A 21,056-nucleotide genomic window follows, 5' to 3' on the forward strand; every position below is an offset into this window, starting at 1 on the left:
ACACAGTCCCGTGGACGGTAAATAAATGTTTCCTTTTCTCATTATATGAAGTGTTTTGATGCCGAGGAAAATCTATTTCGATAATAGGCCTATCACAAAAATACACATTTTCATCATCCGTGATATCAAACAAGAGATTTTGGCATGCCATATGTGTGTCTATGTGTAGTGTTTTCTCCCAAACAAGTGGACAGATTTTCTTCATATTTAAATTTTCTTCAAGCAGTAGTTGGTCTATATTTGAGGAAATAAATTTAAAAAATCAAGATTTAATAGGAATAGGTTTCAACTATTTTTATTAACTTCCTTGTTGCGCGAAATTTAAAGGTAAAATATTTTTGATCCTTTTGTGAGTAGGGATGTTTGCGGAAAGAGGCCGTAGGCCGAGTGAAGCAAGCCCTATGAACAAAATAAAATCATTTTTAGCATGTGTATTATACAGTGTTGTCTTAGACAACCGTTCGATCTTGCTAGTATAGAGACAATTCTCACTACTTTTCCACTGCGTTCACACTAATAGCAAAGCTTTAAGACATACCAACAGAGCGTTATTAATGCTCAGTGGTAGAACATTGTATTACAGATCGAGAGGTCCCCGGATGTAATCACAGTCTACTATATACAGTCGCGAAGCTTGAGGTGTTTTTTGCAAATCTCGTGATAAAGCGCTCCAAGCGGTTAGCAACTAGAAACAATAGACTGTCCACGGTCGACTTTGGACTGAATCGTATTTCCATCGAGTGCTAGCTCGTTGCGTTTTTCACATTGATGCTTGTGAAATGTTCGTTATTGGTTGTAATGAAAATGTTAATGGCTAAAATACAATAATTGGAATAATAATATTTTACTAGAGACGTAGAAAAATTAAGTTTGTCTTAATGAAATTTATTGATCACGTTTTATTTTCAATTCTGGTGGGATTATTATTGCTTAGGCCTACTTTTTCTTCAAAGGATATGTTTTTAATTATAGTTGTTAATTTTGTTGTTATTTTTATTTGTTACTTTATTAGAGACGTAGAAAAAGTCTGTTACAATAACATTTATTAATCACGTTTTATTTCCAATTCTGGTGTGATTATTAAGCTTATTGCTTAACCTCAACTACGTAAGCCTACACTACAAGTACCGGTACACGTACATAAGTTAATCCATTAATTCATATTTCCATTATTATTGTTGTAAAGGGAAATGCAAATTAATATTTATTGGTTTCATAGTTAATTATCGCTATAATCTTGAATGAGTGAAGCGATTATAGTAAATTTCACTTCGTTTTGCACAAACAAAAATAATATTAACCTATTTCTTGCAGGTATCTTCTAGTTTATGGTGGAATTTAATATACTTCATTAAAATAATAAATTAACTTTATGCATATAATATTTCAATAATGGAAGGAAGGTGTTAATTTTTCCAAAAGAGCACAACGAAAGTGTAACATATTTTGTCGGCTGCTAGGAGAGAGATCTGCGATGATGAGGCGCTAGTAGCGATCCTAATGGTGGGCAACTATCCATGTTTGCATTTTTACTATATATTGAGCTTCGCGACTGTATGTAGTAGACTGTGATGTAACCCTGATGTTCTCTATTGTTATAATCAAGTTCAATTATTAAATTATTTCATACAGTTATCAATAAAATAGTTGTGGAGGCAATTTATTTTAGTGTACATTTCTTAAGCAAAAACAATCATTTTTAATAATAGGTCTGCAATTATTATTCGAACAGCTTTATTGATCAGTTCCGATTGCTGCCGTGTGACATTTGGTGGGGAAAAATTGACAACCGGCGAAAGTAGTTGAAAGTCGGTGTTAAAGATACTTTTCGAACTAGTGTTAAAATGCTTTTCGGATTCGCATTAGTGTTAAAAGTAATTTTCACACTAATATTAAAAACACTTTTCGCACGCTATCGTATGAAGTCAATTTTTAACACGCTTGCCTGGCGTTAAAAGATCTGCCTTTAGGAATGCCTATCTGAAAATATATTTCTAGATTTCAACGAAAATACCGAATATCTGTGCGTATATTCTGCGTTTTCTCCTTAAGGGGTTAGGTACAGCTTACAACAGTAAAATTTTTGGAAATATTCAACATTTTATCCTCTACAATAATGAAAATTTGTATGTGTAAAATACTGTCCTCCTGCTATACGAAAAAATATTTTTACGATTTACATTTTTTTTTTTCAAAATTCAAAATGGTGGCAGTTCACTGTGCAGTGATGAAGCGTTTTCCTCACAACTCATAAACTTTTTAACTTTTTCATGTTCTCTCTCTTTTATTTTATTGCTGAAACTCACGTTTACAATATCATACCCTTTCAACTACATTCCTTAATAAATAATACTTATATATTATTTTTATTTTGTATTAGAAGAAAATACTGATATTTGACCATTTTTTGAAATGAATTTATTTTTATCAGACAATCTATCAAAAGTAGAGAAGTGATTTTGCATCATATTGTAGATATGACATGCATAAATACACACAAAACATTTCATCACAGAATGTTGGATAGTTTTTGAGTTATGAGGGAAACGCTTCATCACTACACAGTGAATTTTGAATTTTGTTTTAAATCATAAAAATATTTTTTCATATAGCTGAAGGACAGTATTTTACCCATACTAATTTTCATTATTTTACAAGATACAGTAATGGGGGAAAAAATGTTGAATATTTCCAAAAATTGTTCTGTTGTAAGCTGTATCTAACCCCTTAATTTATTGGATGTCATTAACAGTTTCGTGATAGGCCATATGATCTGTTACATTAAATTTGAAGAATTTCTCGGTTCAACCGGTGACGCAATGTCTTGGTCTTCCTTGGTTGTACGACCTGTTGGAGGTGTACTTGAAAGCTATTATTGGTCATGTCTCTTTCCACATGTTCCAGGTGATCTTACCAGTTTCGTTGATACCTCATTATGGCCTCGGTTATGCCAGCTATCATAGTTTTCCCATAATAGATGCATTTTTTTTGTAGTCTTCTGTAGTAAAACCCAGTAACGGCCTCAAAAGGCGCATTTGTGCCGCTTCAGGTCTTTGTCGATTTCTTTCATTTAAAATCCATATTTCATTGCCATAATCGAGTGATATTTTTATGAGTTGTCATATAATCCTGTATCCACCGTGATTTTTTCCCCGAAGTCTCTTTTCATAATTCAAATCAATTTAATTTAATATTATCTCAGTCTAGCTCAGGCCTGCACAAGGTTTGCACTCTCCGAGCCGGCTCACAGCTCATGAGCGAAAAGCAGATATTAGCTGCGCTCTGTATAAGGGTGGACTGGAAGAAGGGGTGATCTCGTACAAAATATACACAAAAGGAAGTACTATTACGAGTATTTATGAAATTAATTCCCGTTCAGTGTTTGCAAAACTATCTTGGACTATTATTAATTAAGAAATATTTATTTTACAGAAATAATAGAAATACTATAGTTACTTAAATGTACTATACCATTTTGTTATATTTTTATTTGTCTGTACATCAAAACGGGATTTTATGCTGTTGGCAGCTAAAAGGAACAGTGGCCTACAGCAATGAAGCATCAGCTACAGATGTTCGATATCTGCCTTATTAAAGTTGATTATAGAAAACAGTTGCTCACAAATATAAATGTTGAGCCAAACATACCAATCATTTTCACAGCCAGCCTGTGTACTCGTGGACATTATTGCTAATGTTCAGTCTTGTAAAACTCAACCAGGCTAGTAGTAGTATTCAAAGGATCTTTAGCCCTTAGGTCACATTGAAAATCAATAAGTTCGAGCTGTAAATCGTTAAATGTTAAATGTTATGTTCTGTCTTTTAGATTCCTCCATACTGTACTTGTAGCAGTAGGTAAGCAACGTGAAACAGTTACTGAGAATAGGCCTACACACTGCACTCCACTAGATAGCTGAATGGTCGTTTCCCTCTCCTCTACCTATAGCAAGTCTATGTCACGCTGACGTATCTTCCTCTCCGTTTCGGCGAGCGGAAAACACGGCTCTCCCGCTCCGAAGGAGCGCGCGCGCTCGTTGAGCGCTGTTTGTGCAGGTATGATCTAGCTCTAAGATTTGACTAAAACCAGCTCAAAAGTAATTTTCATTAATCAAAAAACAACAAGAAAGAATTACGGATTGATTCTAGCTACAACGACAAGGTTACAAACAGATTTATTATTAAGAATGTAAAAACTGTAAGCTGGAATGTTAGAGGCATATCTATTAAGTAACAGGAATAAAATTATCAGTGTCGCAATAATTACTAGAAAGAAAAATTGATATTGCTATTATCTCGGAAACCAAAAAGAAACACAAAGGATAAAAAATATTAGGGAAATGTACAATGAAATATAACCATTTCTGCTAAAAATGGTGTTTGAAATCTCAATACGCGATTTATTAAAAGGCAAACGACTCATTCCTGATCTGCTTTTCCACTTCCTATCGTAACATTACTCCTGAAAAACACATCAATTATTACAGAACTGATTTGCTTCGTTTTATTTCATAGTACAGTTACTATACAAACGTAGAGTATTACTGAACTGTTTCCCTATAGTTCTCGCCATGAAATTGCCACTGCAAGACATTAAAAATACATGCAGTTTTTCAGCCGACTTGCAGTGTTGTTGGAACAAATATTTTGCGCATCAACGCCTACACTGCCACCACAAAGCTTGCGCAGTATCAAAGAGCAGCTTTTCCTTGTTTTCAGGTGGAGTCTTGTTTGCTGGCGACAAGCAGAAAAAGCGAAACCTACGCGAATAAATTTGAGATGGGCGCCTACACAGTTTAATCGATTACGGTATGTAGCAACTTCAGTAAATACGATGATGCATGATAGGCAGAAGCTGTTAGCTTAATAGAAAGATCTCATTTTAAACTCGTTATTTTTATATAGTCCAATCTAACACATTTCGGAAAGAGGGCAATCGAATTTGAGTGAAAACTGTGAAACATTTATGTGTGCAGTTATACAGGGTGTAACTAGATTCTAGTAGATTCTAAATATATATTTACAGTTATACTACGATTTACGTGAAACTTGGGGAAGTGTTTATGTGGTATAAAATAGACAAACATTTGCAAGTGTGCAAATAGTGTGTGTATCTAATGCCTACTCACTTCACTTACGTCAGTGATGTCAAAGCAAGCGCATTTTTCTGACCTTGACGTCGTGCGCGGGCAGCAAGCGCTAAGTATGGAAAGAGGAAGGGTTGTGTATATGAATAAGCAACCTGATGGATTAAGAAAACAGTGGTGCACAAACTTCAAACGGAACGTGAAATTTTATGTCGTTATTTTTATATGGCTTCTTTCTGTTTAATATAATCTATATTGTCTGTAAAACAAAAGTAATAACACTGATTTCTTAATATTGCACTTGTGTTTTAAATCTTAATAACATAATAGAGAGTTAAGAAGGAATATTCACTTAAATTCCATAGTAGTATAATATTATACTGTATTAAGTGGATGAAACACATCATTCATAAGGAAAGTGATATTCCAAAGAAAGAGATTGAGTATGACATGATAAGTTGGAATTTATATTGATGGTATTTTTAGCCTTACAAAAGTAATCAATAAACTAATCAAAACAATATTACAGTACAAAGCAAAGTTACCAAGGTACTGTATCTGTTTTAAGTGTAACTAATATTACATAACAAAACTCTTATCGCATTATGCTTTTAAGGTGATATTTGTGAGCAACTTCCTATCATCAGAATATTAAATTATTTCCTCGAAATCTGCTGAAGCTATAGAGCTGACATTTTTACAACACATGGGCACGTATCTTTTGCTTATGATGTAACAGTAGTTGCTTTGTTAATTCATTTCCTTACAAACAATTTCCATGCGAATATTTTCAAAATTTTCAATACACTATCTTCAGTAATACGTATATACGGTATATTAGATTTACGAAAACATTCTGTAAGGCTACTAAATAAATAGGCCTATATCTGAAAATTTCACTTTTCTATATGAAAAGTTGAGAAACTATTTCTTTTGAATAAAAAAATCAAACTTGTGAAAAATGAGCATTAAAATTAAAACTTACATTCTTATAATGCACTTATACTTCTCAGGCAAATATAAAAATTAACATGGATACAGTTATAATAAGTTCTCTTCCCTTTATCTATTGAATCAGTGCTGGCCATCCCTGAATATAGCTCGACCAAGCGGCATATACCACCCCTTTCGTCTGTCTCTTTGCTTTCCGCAGTAAAGCGCTCAGGCTCTCCTGGGCTCTAAAGCGCGCGCTTGCTCCTATGGGCATCAATTGACATGCCTGACTTACGTGATTCGGGTTCCGCATATTGCAGATAAATGGCAGGACTGTGATCCATTTTGAACTTGCATACCACTAGGGCGGGTCACGCTGTGCATGATGTGTATCTATGGAGGGTTATGTCATGTACGAGGATAAGTGTATATGTAAGTGTAGTGTAGGGAATGGGTGAGAATGAAGATGAAGATAAGGAGAAGAGGAAACCCGGTTCTGGCATGTAGCCTACTCCTGTCGAAGACGGCCGCCAAGCTTAACGTCTCCGTCAAACTGACGAATGAATCACTATCAACAGTGACATATGCCTTCTCTTCATATGCACTGCGGAGAGATCTGGGATTTAACCCATGCATATTGGAGTACAATTTAGTGATTAGAAGTTGTGCACCGCCACCTCTCATAGTCCTGAGGTAGAAATTTTACAAGAAAATCTCTGATACCGCCGGAAATCGAACTCGGACCAGTTAGTTTGGAGGCAGATACGCTACCACAGAGCTGAATAAAATAGTTGTTGAAGCAATTTGTTTAATTTACTGTATGTGTCTACATTTCTTCCATTTTTTCCAAAAACAGTCATTTTTAAAGGTAGCCTGCAATTGTTTGAACCACTTCAGTCATCGATTACGACTGCTGTCGTGTGATATCTGGTGGGAAACATTAACAGTTGGCACAGATAGTTAAAAGTCGGTGTTAAAAGTACTTTTTGCATGCTATACCATATAACGGTCAATTTTTAATACGAGGTGCGTTCATAAAGTAACTTTCTCACTCGTCCCACAGCTAGCAAACCAAATGTTGCGCGAAGCGACTGCGTGCACGTGATAGAGTATTGTTTTGGCATGGCGCATGCGCTAGCGGAACTTCCCGAGTGCTCTCAGTAGCTTCGTTGCATTGCTTGAAGATGGACGTTCCTATTCCAGCTCCCGCCGAGTGTTAAGTGCGGTCAATGATAAAGTTTTTGAATGCACAGGGCATAGCGCCGATTGAAATTGATCACGTACACGCAGTCGCTTCGCGCAACATATGGTTTGCTAGCTGTGGGACGAGTGGGAAAGTTACTTTATGGACGCGCCTAATATCTACCTTCAGAATGGCTATCTAAAAGAGTAGGTTATGTACGTTTTAATGAAAATAACAACTAAATTTGCCAACTTTATTTTACTGATTAGTTCTGGTACCAATTATATATTTACATATTACATGTACGCCGATTGGTTACTAAAGGTAACTTTACCACATATAAATTCATAAATAGGAACATTTAGCATGTGATTCTCACTATATGAACGATACTGTAATTTATATTTCGAGTTTTATCTAAGACTCACTTATCTAGTTGATCTTTTTCCGAGGTTTTCTCCAAACGTAAGGCGAATGTCAGGTAATACCATGTTACATTCTTGGACTCATCTCGCAAAATACCATTTCTATATCACAAATCCCACCAACAGTAGGTAACTGCGTAGATGATACAACGTCGTTAAATAATAAGATTCAAAAACGTTCGTGTAATGACAAAATGATCATATCGAAACTCAGGCGAAAATGTTACAAAAAGTTTTTATGTAATTTAGAAAAATGATGAAGTAAAATCTTGTTGCAAGAGCAAATTGCGTGATCATGAATATGCTCCTTGTTTTTATTACGTATTATATTCTGACCTGTCTATTAATAGTCGTCCTTTAGCGATGTCCTGTTTTTAATGAGTAGTTTTATTTGATGAAAATGATGCAAAGGAACACAGAGGATGTTCAATTATAAACACAATAGACCTACAAAATCTCAATTAACTGAATGTCATTAAACCGCCGAAAACAACGCCCGTGCTCTGGAACAGAAGAGCATTCAATTAAATCCGTGTAGCATGCAACAGACAGCCTTGTGTCTGTGGTAACCACAGTAACTACAAGCTACGAACCGATTTGGTTGATGCAAAAGTTCGCAGCATTTTTTCGCTGTGGAAAAAGCTTTATTTTATATGAACAGAAGACAAATTAATCAGTAATGTATTCTTCTACATTATCCATGACTCTCTATCAAGACTCGGGTAGTTTTTTCGGTTCCGCGTCTGAAGAAATCTGCTGGTTTAGAGTTAAAGAAGTCGTTTTTTTTTTCAATCATAAGAATACTTTATTATACAATTATGTACAATACAATTGTGCTTAAAAATTATAAATTCTATGCTATAAAAGCACACAAGAAACATGTATGGAGGTTGCAGTCCTATGACTGTCCTCTGGCAAAATGTGAAACAAAACAAAAATGTTAATCTTCAAACAACAGATCTGAGTGTCTTTTTCTTTTTAACCTTCTTATTTGACGAGGCGGTGGAAGTTGTTCTGGGATGATATTAAGCAGGTCATTTTGATGGTTAACCATTGAGTGATGAAGTCGTATGTAGGAGCTGCGCAGGGTGGATTCAACTGTAGGCACGTTCAAGTCTTCGTGTAGGTTGTCATTGCGGCTGTACCAGGGTGCCTCCACGATTAGAAGAAGGACCCGGTTCTGTATTGTCTGAAGTCGTCTGATTTGGGAATTGGATGCAGATCCCCATATACCACAGCCATACATCCATATAGGTCTGATCAATGAGAAATATATGTCTTTTCAAGTGTAGCGGCAGTAGTGATGAACCCTTCAACAGATGTTTAACTTGATATAATTTATGTCGGAGTTTTTTCACTAGGTTGCTTATGTGTGTATTCCAAGTCAATTTTCTGTCCAAGTACAGACCTAGGTACTGCACTGACTCTGCATGCGACACTTCTTCACCTTGTAGAGTGATGGATTGATAAAGAAGTCGTCAAGCTAAATTTGTAATGCATCTTCGTTATCAAAGGAGTTCCCTTGAAGATTGCTGGTTAGAGAATTGAAATGTGCAATCTGAGGGCTAAGATCGGAAGGAATGTGGAATCACCTCCGAACCAAGCTTCTGGATAGTTGCTTCCGTCGTGTTAGTGGAGTGCGCGCGTGCATTATCGTGTTGCGGAAGCACTTGATGCAATCTTCCCAGTCGTTTTTCTTCAATTGTCGCCGCAAGGCGTCTGAGTTGTTGGAAATAAATGTCAGCAGTTGTGGTTACATTCCTGGGAAGCAATTCGTAGTACATGCAGTGGCGGATAGTGGGTTTGAAAGTTGAGGAGGCCAAGACGTGATTGATGAGAGTTTGCATTACATGTATTAAAAATACAAGGTCTGTAACGTGCCTCATTACCAAGCGCAGAATTTATAGGTTTTAAGAAACTAAAATTAGGTTTTCCAATCTATGTTTTAGGAATTGTTTTAGGATTTTAAATCTTATGTTTAGGAATTTATATGATTTTACGGGGAAAAAATATAAATAAACAACATACTGTTAATATATTACAAAACTATTAGAGTTACATTCAAATATCCGTTATTATATCTAGCTATATATTATGGCTATAAATCTAAAAACAGCCTGCTGATTCACGTGGTGATAATGGAATGTTTTATGGAACTATTTGCCAATATTAATACATATTAATAGTCTATTATGTTTACAACACTGTATCTTTATTAAATTATTGCACCCGCAAACCACTCATTTAAGTAGTGCTCCTGATATTAATGAGGTATATTCAGCGATACAGCAGTACAGTTGTCAGCGTGGGTAGGACGTCTCCAAATTCGCCTCCCCTCGCGCGTTCTAGTTAAGTTTAAACACTCCGCTAACTAGCTATCTTATTGGGTGAACTGCTGTTGTCATGGTTACCGGGGAGCAGAGTGATGTAGCTGTCTCCTCTCTCCCACTCTCGCATAGACACTGCAGGCTGCTAGATGTCGACTATACATGTTACAGCGCTATCTGTTATTTTTCGGCACGAATTATTTGTACTATCTACAGTATAGCGAGTGGGCATCACCAACTGGATGTGGTCGACTTGATGTCATAGTGAATAATAAAATTAATATAAAAGGAAAAATGTTCGTAATTTGCTATAATTTGTCTGTGATCTTAATTCGGCTGGAATTAATATTGTCATATTGTGTTCTGGCAAAATATTAGGGGAGGCATGGCCTCCCTTGTCTCCCCTGAAAATTCGCCGCTGAGTACATGACACTTCCTTTATCTCAACAGATGCATGACATCATTTTCTGTGGATAGACGCAAACTTTTGTAGGGGATGTTGTGTGTTGAGACGACAGAACCATTTTCTTGAAGTCCTTTCTCCGATGGCATTCTTCGTACACGGCATAAATGTTTCGAGCCAACTCTGCAGCCTTTCCTCCTCTACTAAACTCTAACAGAAGAATATGTCAGAAGTGTTTGCTATTTTTCACTTTATACATCGTCTTCAATAGGCCACAGGCACAACATCCCAAATAACCAATGACAAATGACAAGCAATACATAATCTCCTAATAACGCAGCGTTATGATCTGCGGGGAGTGGCTGTTGTTGATCCGAAGAACGCGGGCGGGAGCTAGCCTGTAGAGCGCGAGGTAACACGTGACATTTCAGTTCCGTAATCTCGGGCATATTGCACTCATATAACTTTCATTAATTAATGGCATACACACAATCAGTTCTCAGCTGTCATTCACTACACCTTCTCCATATGTATTTCAGAACTGGTTAGTTTAATTTCAGAAAGCGTGATTTGTATTTCAGATTAATCAACTTAATTTCAGAAAGCGTCATTTGTATCTTTGATTAATCAACTTAATTTCAGAAAGCGTCATTTGTGTCCCAGATGAATCGATTTAAATTTAGAAAGCGTCATTTGTATTTGAGATTAATCAACTTAATGTCAGAAAGCGTCATTTGTATTTCAGATTAATCAACTTCATTTCAGAAAGCGTCATTTGTATTTCAGATTAATCAATTTAATTTCAGAAAGTGTGATTTGTATTTCAGATTAATCAACTTAATTTCAGAAAGTGTGACTTGTATTTCAGATTAATCAATTTAATTTCAGAAAGCATCATTTGTATTTCACATTAATCAATTTAATTTCAGAAAGCATCATTTGTATTTCAGATTAATCAATTTAATTTCAGAAAGCATCATTTGTATTTCAGATTAATCAATTTAATTTCAGAAAGCATCATTTGTATTTCAGATTAATCAATTTAATTTCAGAAAGCGTCATTTGTATTTCAGATTAATCAATTTAATTTCAGAAAGCATCATTTGTATTTCAGATTAATTAATTTAATTTCAGAAAGCATCATTTGTATTTCAGATTAATCAATTTAATTTCAGAAAGCGTCATTTGTCTTTTACATTAATCAATTTAATTTCAAAAAGCGTTATTTGTATTTCAAATTAATCAATTTAATTTCAGAAAGCGTCATTTGTATTTGAGATTAATCAACTTAATTTCAGAAGGCGTTATTTGTATTTCAGATTAATTAATTTAATTTCAGAAAGCATCATTTGTATTTCAGATTAATCAATTTAATTTCAGAAAGCATCATTTGTATTTCAGATTAATCAATTTAATTTCAGAAAGCGTCATTTGTCTTTTACATTAATCAATTTAATTTCAAAAAGCGTTATTTGTATTTCAAATTAATCAATTTAATTTCAGAAAGCGTCATTTGTATTTGAGATTAATCAACTTAATTTCAGAAAGTGTCATTTGTATTTCAGATTAATCAATTTAATTTCAGAAAGTGTCATTTGTATTTCAGATTAATCAATTTAATTTCAGAAAGCGTCATTTGTATTTGAGATTAATCAACTTAATTTCAGAAAGTGTCATTTGTATTTCAGATTAATCAATTTAATTTGAGAAAGCGTCGTTTGTATTTCATATTAATCAACTTAATTTCAGAAGGCGTTATTTGTATTTCAGATTAATTAATTTAATTTCAGAAAGTGTGTGTGATTTGTATATCAGATTAATTAACTTAATTTAAAAGAGCGTCATGTGTATTTCAGATTAATTAACTTAATTTCAGAAAGCTCCATTTGTATTTCAGATTAAGCAATTTAATTTCAGAAAGTGTCATTTGTATTTCAGATTAATCAATTTAATTTCAGAAAGTGTCATTTGTATTTCAGATTAATCAACTTAATTTCAGAAAGCTCCATTTGTATTTCAGATTAATCAATTTAATTTCAGAAAGTGTGATTTGTATTTCAGATTAATCAACTTAATTTCAGAAAGTGTGACTTGTATTTCAGATTAATCAATTTAATTTCAGAAAGTATGATTTGTATTTCAGATTAATCAATTTAATTTCAGAAAGTATGATTTGTATTTCAGATTAATCAACTTAATTTCAGAAAGAGTCATTTGTCATCCTCATGTTTTTCTTTATCTTCCTTGCTTTTCTTGTATTTCTCTTGCTCTCGTAATTCCCTCGTTTTCTTTGTATTCTCCTTGATCTTCCCTTGCTGCTTTCTTTGTATTCCCGTGTTCCCTTGTTCTTCTTGATCTCCCCTTGCTTTTCTTGAATTATCCTTGGTCTCCTTTCATTCCCTATGTTCGCCTTGTATTTCCTTGTTCTCCATCTATTCCCCGTATTGTCTTTGTCGTCCCCTTTTTCTCTTTTTTCTCCTTCGTTCTTTTATTTCCCTTGTTCTCCCTATATTCCCACAACATGTCCATCGTATTCGCCGGCGACTTCAACATGTATGTAAGGAGAAGCGAGAATGCGGCCCTCCTGACTTCATGCGCAACACGTTTAGTTTGAGGCACGCCTCGAAAACGGCGCCTACGACACTCGGCAGCCCGTACATCGACATGGTCTTCGTATGAAATTTGGACTGCTTGCGGTGCAGCCACCATGTATCATAGATAACTTCCTATGTTAACATCGCGTCCACACCTATGGAGTAACGGTCAGCGCGTCTGGCCGCGAAACCAGGTGGCCCGGGTTCGAATCCCGGTCGGGGAAATTTATCTGGTTGAGGTTTTTTCCGGGGTTTTTCCTCAACCCAATATGAGCAAATGCTGGGTAACTTTCGGTGTTGGACCCCGGACTCATTTCACCGGCATTATCACCTTCATATCATTCAGACGCTAAATAACCTAGATGTTGATACAGCGTCGTAAAATATCCCAATAAAATAAATGTTAACATCGCTCAATTCTTACCGTATATGATTTGTCAGCCAATATTATCATTGCATATACAATCTTGTTTCATTTCTCGAACCACCAAGATATGCACATGTCGATATGTGATCGCACCCACACTTAGTTCTAAGTAAAGATGTTCATAATACTAATACAGTTGTGTACCTGTCGATTTTTCTCGGGGTTCTCTCGTTCCCCACGTTTGGAATCAACATCATTCGATCCGATCTCCATTTCATTATTATCCCCGGAACACCGGCTGGCGACCCACGGAAGAAACTAATTTTCAGACGAATGAGATTGGGTGCTCAGCGAACCTGAGTGTAGTCAGACGGTGTGAGTTGGGAATGCACTTAGAGTGTAAGCGTAATAGATCTACTATATCGTAGCGCTGGGTCGTTTTGACACCTCCCAATAATAATGATAATAATAATAATAATAATAATAATAATAATAATAATAATAATAATAATAATAATAACTTATAAATGGCTTTTAAGGAACCCGCAGGTTCATTGCCGCCCTCACATAAGCCCACCATCGGTCCCTATCCTGAGCAAGATTAATCCAGCCAGTATCATCATATCCCACCTCCCTCAAATTCATTTTAATATTATCCTCCCATCTACGTCTCGGCCTCCCCAAAGGGCTTATTCCCTCTGGCCTCCCAACTAACATTCTATATGCATTTCTGGATTCGCCCATACGTGCTACATGTCCTGCCCATCTCAAACGTCTGGATTTAATCTTCCTAATTACAGTAAGTCAGATGAAGAATACAATGCGTGTAGTTCTGCGTTGTGTAACTTCCTCCATTCTCCTGTAACTTCATCCTTTAATAATAATAATAATAATAATAATACTGTAATAATAATAATAATAATAATAATAATAATAATAATAATAATAATAATAATAATAATAATAATACGTATATTTCACTTATGGTGTGACGAAAAATAACAATCCAAAAGTAACGAGAAAGTTGGTTTACAGAGATTATCCGTTGAATTTTCACAACCAGCTATAGCTATTTGGCAGATTGCATGTTACAGGTCAATGTACAGGCCACCTATAGCTAAATTAATAGAGTTACGCAGCGTTATATGTTAGCACAGCATGGGATATAGGTCACTTGAGGGTTATACAAATAGCATAGTGGACACAGATTTGTCATCCTTCATTCAGTGACAGATTTGTTATCGTTGTATGTGAGAGGTCATGAAACGACCAGCCGCAGCTCGCAGAGGGGAGAAAAATATTGCATATTGACGTAAAATAAATTACAACGACGAAGCACCGGGCGTTTTAATAACTGAACAATGTTGTAGAGGTTCTTTATTTAAAGTGCCATTTTTCAGAGAAGAAGATATGAGTTTTATTATAGGGTAATTGGAATTTTTTCAATCACAAATTGTTTTTAAACAATTTCATTGTAACATCTTAAGTCTGATTAGTGAAATATGTTACTAGCCAACGATGTATGCAATGCAAGGGGAAAGAACTGGCCACCATACCCCATTATCCCCCTTTCTGGCTTAGTTGCCTTATGAGTGATGTCTTATTGGTGTCATTTATGAGGTTCCAACCTGTCTACGGCTAGCATTAATGACTTATGTACTGAACTAACGTATGGCCTTCCCAAACAGCGGTATAACGATGTGACACATGGTAAGGGCTTTAATTCTATATTCACTACATGAAGTTGTATTCTTATCTAACATAATATTTTCGATAGGTCTGAAAATATAATCAGTTAATTAGTGTTGTATCTGAAGCAATTGAAAGTTCATATCCTATTCTAATTGTTTCTTCTCACCTAAGGGTATCCAATTCGTATCTCATTAGGTCTTCTGATAATCGTAGTGACCATAGAAGTTAAATGATAGATCCCTTCCGAGTACTTTGACTGCATATTGTTATAAATACGCCCTTCTGACTTCACTATCATTTATTTGGGTAGCTTTCAGTAGCATTTTGATTAGCGGAATGGAATTGAAAGAGCGAGTTAAAACATGACAATGAAAGAAATATTATTATTATTATTATTATTATTATTATTATTATTACTATTATTATTAATAATACATTAGTGGTCATGTCAAGGGAAGAAGGTTGAAGACAACTTAGTCTGGACCTAGAAATCACAAATATTGCTCTTCCTCCATCTCTTTTTTCTTTTTCTCAAGATCGTTGTTATTATTGTTGTTATTATTATTATTATTATTATTATTATTATTATCATCTCATCATCCAAAACATGTATTAGACCAGGTGGTCTGTTACGGTCTCACATCAGTCCATCTCTTAGCCGGGCGGCCAACGGATGTTCTTCTATAAGGAGCATATTGTAGGATTTGTTTTGGGATGCGTGTTCTATCAATCATTCTGACATGATTTTCCCTATTTTTCCTTTGACCATTTACAAACTGTAATAGTGGTCATTATTATTATTATTATTATTATTATTATTATTATTATTCAAACTACCGGATTGAGGATCTACATAATTATTATATTACTTATTCTTATACTATGATATGGAGAACAAATATGTACTAACTTAAAAAAATCATAGACTATAAAAACAAATTGAACTTCAGCAGCCGGTTACATCAAATCGGGTCACAAAAGAATGAAATCATACAGAAGTTTCAAATTATTTCAATTTCAGATCAAATGTATGAATATGAAAGAGACTATCAACATTGTTGTTGTTGTTTATTGTTATTTATTGTTAGTAAAATAATATGTACAAAAATACAGTCTTAATTCTTCCCTGAAGGAGTAAAAACTTCTGCTCATGGAGCATATTATTATGTACATATTTCACAAATGAGTGAGGAAAGACTTTCACGCAAAACTCTACGCCATAGACAGAAGCACCGAACAATAGGAAAAAGAATATTTATTTGATAAATCTTTGAAGGAATTAACAGACGAAAATAATTTGTAGAAAGAAACGGGACACATCGGTCCTTAGTTTTTAAGGATTAGACTACTACTGTTGTCATGTTATGTACCTAATGTAAGAGTAGTAATTTATTTAACGACACTTTTAATTACAGAGGCTATTCAGAGTCTAAATTCTACGAGGGGAAATTAAAGCACGATGAATTTTGCCCGTAGCTCTCTATAAGGGAACTGAGCTTTTTTATGTAGATGGAAGAGTGGAACAGAAAAATTCTCTCCGGCACCGGGATTTGAACCCGGGTTTTCAGCTCTATGTGCTGACGCTCTATCCACTAAGCCACACCGGATTCCCATCCCGATGTCGGATGGAATCCTCTAAGTTTAAGTTCCACCTCTTGGGTTCCCTCTAGTGGCCTACCCTCATGCACTGCGTCATAGATGTATGACAGTTGGCACAATGTCCATACATGTGCAGAGGTGCACTCGTTATGAGTGACTAAGTGGCAGGGATCCGATGGAATAAGCGCCGTCTTAAATCACAAAGTGAGAGGATTAGATCCGACATCGGGATGGGAATCCGGTGTGGCTTAGTGGATAGAGCGTCAGCACGTAGAGCTGAAAACCCGGGTTCAAATTCCGGTGCCGGAGAGAATTTTTCTCTGTTCCACTCTTCCATCGTTATATGATGACGCAGAATTTCTGCACTGAAATATCATATGTACTTCGGTACATCGTAATATATTTTACAGTGAGGAGACGGCCTCCAGATATGGAGGGTAGCTGTGAATATATTGAATAAGCAGTCGCGGACAGCCGATGAGGGGTGGTCCTCCAGCTTGGGGGTTGGGCGAAGGGCTAACAACCCATCATCGTAAAAAAACAGCTTGTTACGAAACCTTCAAATAAGCCTCGGAATGGGACTGATTCTCTGGCACGACCACAGCAAAGGAATAAGGTTTTGAGATTTGGTACTTGGAATGTTACAAGTGAATATGTTAGGAGAAAATCCACAAACGATTAGGAAAAACACAGGAATTTTACTTGAAGCAAGTATAGAGATAGGTTTGGAAGTAAATCCCGAAAAGACAAAGTATATGATTATGTCTCGTGACCAGAATATTGTACGAAATGGAAATATAAAAATTGGAAATTTATCCTTTGAAGAGGTGGAAAAATTCACATATCTGGGAGCAACAGTTACAAATATAAATAATATTCGGGAGGAAATTAAACACAGAATAAATATGGGACATGCCTGTTATTATTCGGATGAGAAGCTTTTATCATCCAGTCTGCTGTTAAAAAAATCTGAAAGTTAGAATTTATAAAACAGTTACAATACCGGTTGTTCTTTATGGTTGTGAAACTTATACTCTCACTTTGAGAGAGGAACATAGGTTAAGGTTTTTGAGAACAAGGTACTTCGGAAAATATTTGGAGCTAAGAGTGATGAAGTTACAGGAGAATGGAGAAAGTTACACAACACAGAACTGCACGCATTGTATTCTTCACCTGACATAATTAGGAACATTAAATCCAGACGTTTGAGATGGACAGGGCATGTAGCACGTATGGGCGGATCTAGAAATGCATATAGAGTGTTAGTTGGGAGGTCGGAGGGAAAAAGACCTTTGGAGAGGCCGAGACGTAGATGGGAAGATAATATTAAAATGGATCTGAGGGAGGTGGGATATGATGATAGAGACTGGATTAATCTTGCTCAGGATAGGGACCTATGGCGGGCTTATGTGGGGGCGGCAGTGAACCTCCGGGTTCCTTAAAAGCCAGTAAGTAAGAAAGTAAGTAAGTAAGGTTTACAGTAAATTTACAACACGGGATCCATAGCTTTACTTCTCTCCTGTAGGAAGTCATACTAATAATTTTATTGCTTTCAAAATCCAACCTTCTCGGTCCGGATCAGACTGCCAACATGGTAAATAGGTACATCATCACGTGCTCTACGTAAAAGATTTGCCAGGAATGAACATGATGGCCCAGTGATAGCTAATGTTTTCGTTGCAGTTCGGTCATAGATACTCAAAAGCGGCTGCAGACGATTTGTGGGTGAAGAAGTGTGTTCTCTTCCCTCCCATTAACAGTTGCACAGATGGCGGCGAACAGAACAGCCAGCCAGAGCAATTAAATAAATGCCTTGGTATGAGGAAGTATTTTCAATAGCACTTCATTACTGTGACTTAAAAATTTTAATTTTTCGTGGAAAGTATTTAACTGTGTGCCCCGTTTTAATGTCATATTTACGGAGTTGTAAATCTCTCGAATTGGTCACGTTACTTTTGTTGTGGCTGTTGTCTATTAGCTGGTCCAGCTAGCCGTCATTACCGCAGCTGAACAGTATTTGTGAACTTGTTAGCACAATACATGCTTTGAGCATGCACACACAGTGAATTAAACGCTCATCATTAGTCAGTTCCCCGGCGTTTTTCGCGCCGTAGACTCGGATTCAGATACCTGAGAGTCCAACTGGAGTTTATTGTGCGAGCAAAAGGATCTGGGTCATGATTTTCAGGATAATTACATTCTTAAGTTTAAAAATAAAGTGAAAATGTTTGTATGATATTTGATAAATTTCATTATTATTTTAAGTGTTACTAGCATTATATGTTACTAATATTTATTGTATTTATCTGATGCATGTAACCTATAAGATAAAACATTGTAATAAATATATACAGATCATTTTCTTAATTAATAACAGTGTATATCTCCAATAAATGATTTCTTAACATCGCCACAGATACACTTGATTGTACTTGTCACTATCTCTCTCACTAGAGAGTTATTGAAATTTATATTTTCCCCGCAATTCATAAAATATTTTGATATGATATCTCTTGCACAAAAGGGGAGATCTATAACTGAAACTTGATTAATATATTTCAGTATTATTTGTATTTATCCTGGTAATAATGAACAGTTTGACTCGTAGACATTTTGTTTTTCAGCATTAACTTCCCATGATTGTACGAGAAGATTCGAAAAGAACGGCAGTTACGTAGACCTTCGGCCCCCCCTACTACCAATAATGCATAGCACAATGTCAATACGGCGGTTGCTGTCGTCTGCTATATATCGAACTTTTCTGTTGATTTTCGAGTTCGTCTTTTTTTTTCCGGTTATTATATGCGTATTTAAGTTGTGTTAACTCTCGCTAGTGGTTTTATATTTTATTTTATCCGTGTTAGTATTTATTTTATTATCGTAAATATTTTGTTTATTATTATTATTATTATTATTATTATTATTATTATTATTATTGTTACTATTATTTCTAACATCAACATTATTATTGATCTCTTTAAAATTTATGTAGACTACTGGACTGTACCCGAGCACGAGCATATGCTCATTTCGGGTATATATTCATATGTATCATTTCAAATGTAAATTGTGAATAAATTTGAATTTGAGTTATTCCATTATTTCTTCGCGTTTCGTTTCTTTTTTCTGTGGCGGCTCGTGAAGTTAGTCGCGGAAAGGCTCAGCTATGAAGATTCAGAACAACGTTGGAAGTTTAAACTGGCATAATGAGAACAAATCGTTGTTTAGTCAACTGTCCGAAGATAGGTCTGAATCTCACAAGTGGTGCCAAGAAGGCACTACTTATAAGGCAACTAGGCCAGGAGATACATCGCATACTAGCTACACATTACACTAGTCAGATTTCAGATGAATAGAAACAATAATTTTTCTTCCTCTGACACATATCGTCAAGTGAGATGTACTGCCTGATAATAGATGTACATGTCAGCCAGAACCTCAATCAGAGGATTAAATTAAATATAAGAATATTAATAGACCTACATTAATAGCATGAAAAAAACACACACAAACTAAAAACAAAGAAAACAAGTGGAAAATATAAATTCAAGCCAAAAACATCTTGCATGTCGTAAGTTAAGTTAGCCACTGAAGTCTGCGGATGTAGATCAATCTGCGCCTAATGCATAGTTAAAAAATAGCAAAGTCACCGTTTGTAAAAATGACTGGACGTCTACCAAGGTTTGTTTGAACCCACTCTTCATATTCTACAAACTGTTAAGAGTTTCGTTAAGGTAGGTAACGTGTTTCCTCTTGCTAGCTTTCATATTTCATCACCTACGCAATAACAATATAATCAGAGACCTTCCATTCTCATACTGATCATCCACCTTCTTTGTGGGCGTAAAATATATAGAAATTCTGTTGCTTTTAAGCGAATTACTCCAGTGATGTGTTGGTAGCAATTAATTTTTAATTTCCTATTGCTTCGACTCAATATGTTCAAATATTTTCTGATATTTACGCTGCTAACTTAATCGCTGAGGGTGTGTCACAAATAGTTCAGCGGACGAATACTACTGACAAAGGAATCGAATATTAGTCTACGAATAAAGGCCTCCTCACACTGACGCGAAATATTCGCAGCGGTGGCGAATGTTTCGCTTCGCAAAGTTGCCACTGTCTCAGTGTACTTTGCGGTATATGAGTGTGCCCACACCGACGCGAAAGTATCGCCGGACGTCTGCGAATCTGCAGCGTTGAAATTTAGATTTGCCGCCTACGCGGTTTTTTTCGCAGCCGCCGCGAATTTTATGTTGGCGTTCTGTGAGAAACTGTAAGGAAACATCCAGTGTTATACGATTTATTCTAGAGGATTACAAGTAAGTAAGGAAAAAGGACAATATGAGATGCAATCCGATTGGAATTTAATGAAAGTGGTAAGTTATTCACATCTTTAACATATTTTAAGAGAAAAATTCTAGCCTACATACGGCATGTCTATAAGGA

The 21,056-nt window shown here is 35.6% G+C and overlaps 1 protein-coding gene and 1 non-coding gene across 2 annotated transcripts in view; both read right to left on the reverse strand.

The window, feature by feature from the left end:
• The window catches only part of Oatp74D (Organic anion transporting polypeptide 74D), a 905,484-nt gene that overhangs the window by 711,558 nt on the left and 172,870 nt on the right, over positions 1-21,056 (reverse strand). The gene's annotated exons all lie outside the window — the stretch shown is intronic.
• Positions 16,544-16,615, reverse strand: TRNAY-AUA (transfer RNA tyrosine (anticodon AUA)). The gene has a single exon. It is a non-coding gene; the product is annotated as a tRNA-Tyr (tRNA).

Source organism: Periplaneta americana, chromosome 2 (genome assembly GCF_040183065.1).
Source record: "Periplaneta americana isolate PAMFEO1 chromosome 2, P.americana_PAMFEO1_priV1, whole genome shotgun sequence".
NCBI lineage: Eukaryota > Metazoa > Arthropoda > Insecta > Blattodea > Blattidae > Periplaneta > Periplaneta americana.